General features: G+C 39.9%; 1 pseudogene across 1 annotated transcript; it reads left to right on the forward strand.

The window, feature by feature from the left end:
- The first annotated feature begins 5013 nt into the window (after positions 1-5013).
- LOC148871183 (uncharacterized) lies at positions 5014-5694 on the forward strand (annotated as a pseudogene). Its single transcript, XR_016107272.1, has 2 exons — positions 5014-5289; positions 5389-5694. The product of XR_016107272.1 is annotated as an uncharacterized LOC148871183 (transcript).
- The last annotated feature ends 716 nt before the right edge of the window (positions 5695-6410 follow it).

A 6410-nucleotide genomic window follows, 5' to 3' on the forward strand; every position in this document is an offset into this window, starting at 1 on the left:
AGTTGCCCGAAACTCAATAGGAATTTTTCTGTCTCAACGAAAGTATGCTCTAGATATTATCTCTGAAGTTGGATTACTTGGTGCAAAACCTGCTCCTTTTCCTATGGAGCAGAATCACAATCTCGCTTTGACAGATGGGCCTCTCTTATCTGATCCTGAGCGATACAGGCGCTTGGTGGGCAGGTTTATTTATCTCTCAGCAACTCATCTTGAGTTGTCTTATTGTGTGCATGTTCTGTCCCAATTTATGCAGCAACTATAAGAAAGACATTGGGAGGCTGCATTGCGAGTGGTGCGCTACTTGAAAGGAAATCCTAGTCAAGGAATTCTCTTGCGTTCAGATTGTGACTTGCAATTATATGCATGGTGTGATTCAGATTGGGCGAGCTGTCCTCTGTCCCGACGTTCTTTGTCTGGATGGTTTATTCTTCTTGGAAAATTGTCCATCTCCTGGAAAACTAAGAAACAACACACTATGGCTTGTTCTTCAACAGAAGCAGAGTATTGTTCTATGGCCACGACCACGTGTGAATTAAAATGGCTGAAGGGATTGTTATTGGCTCTTGGAGTTACGCATTCAAACTTAATGCGGTTATATTGTGATAGTTAGGTAGCCTTGCATATTGCGGCAAACCCAGTGTTTCATGAGCGTACGAAACATATTGAAGTTGATTGCCATTTTGCACATGATGAGATTCAAAATGGTTGCATTCATCCTGCTTACGTGTCGATTACCGTTCAACTGACTGACATTTTTACAAAGGCACTGGGTTGTAGAGAATTTGAATACTTTCTCCGCAAGTTGGGCATTCACAATCTGCATGCTCCAACATGAGGGGGGGTGTTAGGATTAGGAGTTTGTCCATATATATATCCTCTTTGTGTATATCTTCTTTCTTTCTTTCCTTATCATGAATTGTTCAGATAGGACAGGAAAGATTGAGTACTTGTAAGCTTAGGAGTTCTAGTTGCCATAAGCTTAGGAGTTCGGTGGCTGTGTGGCTATGCATTCATATATATCTATATATATTTGAATTTTCAATGAATAATAAACAAGAAAAACAAACTAGAAAAGCTCTGATTTTACATTTAGACGGTCAATAATAAGTTTTGAATCATCTTCAATGATAACGGATTTTTCATTAAAATTGAAAGCAATATTGTGAGCTTCTCAAGCCGCCCACGCTTCAGCAAGACTAATAGTTGAGGTTCCTATATCATAGGCTTTGAAATCTAAAATCTGGCTAAGGTGGTTTCTGGCCACACAAGCAATGATGCATATGTTATTTATGCAAAAATCATCAAAATTTACCCTAACTTTTTGGCATTTTTCTTAAATTCAGCAATCATTAATAGAAGTTGTACGTAAGCATTTAAATAATTTACATGCCCAAACTACCCCAATTCAGGATAAAAACCATGAGTATCTTAGACTCTATGTGCTTTAATCAAACACATGATCCAAATCAGATAAAGCTGTAGTTTCCACTTTTTAGACAGAATACAAGGATTGTATCTACATCCCTTATAGGTGGCGGGATCTACCGTCCACTACTCGTAAAGGCAAGGTTTGAAGTACGAGATCTGAAACAAGGCAGTTTTAGAAAGCATAAAGGATCAGGCTCGTGGCTTGACACAGGCCCAGGCCCACGACCTGGCCCAGCCTAGGCCCGTGGCACAGCCAGCACGGGATTGGGCGGACTTGTATCGTGGTCCGTGCCAGGCTTTCCAAATAAGACTATGCACGGGAAAAAAGTTTTAAAGGTTCAAATTTCCTATCATCAAAGATGAATCTATTGCGTGCCCACCAAATGAACCACTTTCTACATTCCAATGATCCTTACACAGCGCGCCTTACACTGATTTCACAGACACATCTCACCCTGTATTGGGAATATCTCTCTATGAATAATGAATATAAGTTTGGGAAATATTCCCAATGTAAGGCTAGGATATGCTATGAGATTGGTGTGAGACACGCTTTGTGAGGAGAAGATTCAGACTCCATTCCAACATCCTATCAATTTCATTTGGGTTCAGACATCTCACTATGAAGCTGGGGTCCACCATAAAAGTGAGACTTGTCATGCATGAGAGATGAAAGGTGCAGTGTCAAATGATATTGGTAGGGCATTGGAACATATTTTCTTGGTGGGTGATCCGGACTAAAAACATAGCCAAATGGAAGCAACTACTCTTCCTGACTTTTCTGCTCTTCGTAGCCAATCCAACAATGCCACTGCTCTTCTGCCTTGTCTTCCCATGTTTTCGTCTAACAAATTAACCCTAGAATGAAGTGTCTTTATCTAACAAGAAACTTAACCCTAGAAAGAACATGTAAACAGATCCTAAGGGGTAATTTGGGCATCACATGTTTGTCTATTTTCAATCATGAGCAAAGCCCATTTTAAATAGGGTAATAACCATCCCTACTGTTCACAAATTGACAAACTATACTCTTATTGTTTTAATATCGTATTCCTTAAATTTTTTTACAATTCACATTATCCTTAAGTGCTGATCGAAATGTTAAATTTGTCCTTCCTTATTTATCAAATTTTCAAAATAAAACCTTACTGAGGCAAGAACTCCTAATTTCCAATCTTTTCAAAGCTTTGCTTGAAAAACCCTGACCCTGAGGCAAGAACTGCTGCATTTCCCGGCAAACCCCACCTACCCATCGACTCTTTATCTTGCACCAAATCCACCATTGTTCTAACCTTGGGCGAGGTGTAGGATGAACAACCACTCCCGGCAAACCCCTTGTAACTGGCTTAGCCCGCTCAGCAACTTGCTTATATCTTACCAACTCAAGCTCGTCTGACCACCAACGATATTTCCTATACGTTAACGGCGGAACTGACGAAGCCTCCATTGCGACAGAAGAGAAGAAACCCGCCATTTTCGATGACTGTCGCCGTTTGTTCCAGCGGTTGTGGTCGTGGTGTTCCGAGTCTCTGGTTGTGTCCAGTAGACTCGGTCAGGCAGATGACGGCAGAGCTCCAACTTCAACTCCGATTCCAACTTCAACTTCGTCGCCTGTGGATTCCATTGCCATTAAAATCGAATAGCTCTGGCATCCGTTGAGTGAGAGAGAGAGAGTTGCGATAGAATCTCGTCGCGGGTTAATTCAAATGAACAAAGTGCAGACGAAGTTGCCAAAAAACCGTAGTTCAGTGAGAGAGTTTGAATCATAGCATCTTGCAACTGTACCCATCACACCATCCCCTCACCAATGGTGCCGTATACTAATAGTCATTGACCGACTCCATCGCCCGGATCCATAAGAAGTCCACCTCTGTGAGAAGCTTCAGATTCGCTCAAATAACCAATAATCGCTTGCTGCTCTTTTGAAATCCAAGGTCCCTCTCTTTCACCGGTTGGCATCTTGCTCGGCAGCGAATAGCAGAATTGGATTCGAGTGTGAATAGCAGAATTGGGTTTGTGCCAGACCTGGTTACCATACATCCAAGATATCTCCTAAAATACTCTAGTCATAAGATGGGTTTGAAAATCTTTTGGTCGAAGATGATGATGGTTTCTGAGTTTTAGAGCTGGAACAGAGCCGAGATGTTGCCGTTCAACGATTTCACAGTGAGATTCCTGTTAACAGAAACACCAAGCAACTTCTCTTCACTCTCCCCTCTTATTGGTTGTCGAAATCTGTTATTACTTCTGTTCGTTGCTTTGGTAGGGGTCGCCACCTGAGACCTCACCTTAGAGTGAAAACCGGCGATAGTAGCTATCACCTGGAGATCTCTTCCCTTAGTTCAGGCGAAGTCCACACCTGAGGCGTCGTTTCTTCTATCCTAGTTGCTCTGTTCACTTAACGATTTCATGCCAAGACATCATCAGGTAAGCCTCGTTTTGGTTCTTTTTTTTCCTCTTGTATTTAAATCGATTGGGATCTTCTCTTGTATTTAAATCAATTGGGATCGGGGGGAGCGACAGTCAAAGGAGTTGGTGACGAAGTTCCGCTGAACCAGCTCTGATAAACCGTTTCTTTACTGAACAAACTGATGCATTTACATCATCTCCGGTAAACCGTATACTCCTTTTCGGGTAAATTATTTTTCTTTTTTTATTTAACACTGATGTGATTGTAAAAATTTTAAAACAATTAACACTGATGTGATTGAGATTTACCCTTTTAAATATTTCAAAGTATGACATGAGTAGGAATCTGCTACCAACAAAATGCTCCCAAGATTATACCAACAAGACACTGTAGTCAGACATTGGGAACATCTCGCTTGTCATTCATGGGAATATATTCCCATGTGGGGTTGCCGTGGCCAGTTGAAAGGGTTTGATTAGTAGTATATCCCAACTGTGTATTGGGAGCATCTCCCAATGACAAGTCGCTGAGATGTAACCATGTGCACTGGAGCATTATTTAAGATATTAAAATTATGTAGAAACACTGCTTTAGATGGTTCACAAATCACAAATGGGAAATCAATACCAATTAATTCTCTGTAAAGATTTTCCTTCCTTTCTTTAGACAAGTACACATTTTCAGTTAGTCGTTTTAAATAGCAGTAATGAGGTTAGAAAACTTGCCTTTTTTCATTTGCCCCAACCCAAAGCCAGATTCATTGGGTGTTTGTATTTCTCTTTATGGTTTCCTTTTTCCCCTTAGCGTACATAATTCTATGACCCAGTTAAACATTGCTAAGGATTATAGTTGACTTGACACTGTTTTTGTTTACAGAAACACATAGATGAGATGGGAATATATTTTCTGTCATTTGACAGAGCTGGTTATGGAGAAAGTGATCCTAACCCAAAGCGCACAGTGAAGAGTGAAGCATTTGACATTCAGCAACTGGCTGATCAGTTGGAGATTGGACCAAAGTTCTATGTGATTGGAATCTCTATGGGGGGTTACCCCATCTGGAGTTGCCTTAAATATATACCACATAGGCATGTACTAACTTTGTAATTTCTGTCACTCTGATCTTTCTTGTTTAAACATTCTATTCTATTATGTGTTAGCCTTAAACTCATATTTACAGGCTAGCAGGTGCATCACTTGTAGTTCCTGCCATCAATTACTGGTGGCCTTCTTTTCCTTCAAACCTTTCAAGAGAGGCATACAGGAAGCAGCTCGTGCAGGATCAATGGACACTGGGAATAGCACATTATACCCCTAGACTACTGTACTGGTGGATGACTCAGAACTGGTTCCCTTCATCCTCTGTTGCCATGGGGAAACCGGAAATTTTCTCCAGCAAAGACAAAGAACTCCTGAAGAAGATATCAGGAACCATGGGCAGTAGTAAACAGGTAGGCATTCTTCCTGTACAATGGAGGTCTTTAAAGCTTCCTTACTTGGGTCATATCTAGTACCTGATAGCAAAAAGCAATGATGCTTACAAATTTCAGGTTAAGGCAAAGCAGCAAGGTGTGTTTGAATCTCTTCATAGAGACTTGATGGTGGCGTTTGGCACCTGGGAATTTGATCCTATGGAGCTAAGTAATCCATTCCCTCATAATAAGGGCTCTGTTCACATTTGGCAAGGGTATGAAGATAGGATGATACCAGTTCTCCTACAACGCTTTGTCTCAGAAAGGCTGCCTTGGGTTCAGTATCATGAGGTTCCTGATGGTGGACATCTGATCCTGTTTGATACTAGGACATGTGAAGACATTTTAAGGGCTCTTCTTCTTGGAAAGTAGCCTTTTATTTAAAAGCCTACTGCTGCTATAATTTCATTTGGATTCATAAATTTGCTCCATGAACAATTGAACAGTCTATCCTGCCTTCTTCTTAACAAAAGCTGTTAAGGAGGCTTTATTTTCTAAATGGCTTCTTTACTGAAATAATTGGTTTTCATGTAGAATCTCTAATTCATATTGAATGTTGTGGGTTTCTTAATTGAACATGTTCTTAAGGAGATTGTGAGTTACTTGATTGCTGAAGCTTAAACCAAGGTTATTATATACCTTTCGTTGTGTTTGTGCCTTGAATTCACTTTTTCATTGAGATCTGTGGAGGATGCAAAGGGCTTGGGTGGACCCAACCCATTTTCACATATTTGGGTCGGAAGGAATACAAATATGTACAGAATAAATACATACAAAATAAAGACAAAATACAAGGTTTTAACTCTACATATTTGTTTTTGTACAGCTATTTTTGGAAGGAGTACAAATACAAATATGTACAGTGCAAATAATGCAAAGTACAAAGTTTTATACTCTACATATTTGTATTTGTACTCCTTCCAAACAGAATATATATTTATATTCTGTATTATTTTATATGTATTTTATACTGTATATATTTGTATTTGTATTCTTTCCAAACTAAGCCTAAAATTCAACAGAAGAGAGTGAAACACAAGGCAAACAGAGATAAGGTTTTGGGTGTAGGGGGCACTAGAGTTTGAAAGTATTCATATTTG

The sequence above is a fragment of the Nelumbo lutea genome, chromosome 2 (assembly GCF_056320005.1).
Source record: "Nelumbo lutea isolate HS-2025 chromosome 2, American lotus-T2T, whole genome shotgun sequence".
NCBI classification, from domain to species: Eukaryota; Viridiplantae; Streptophyta; class Magnoliopsida; order Proteales; family Nelumbonaceae; genus Nelumbo; species Nelumbo lutea.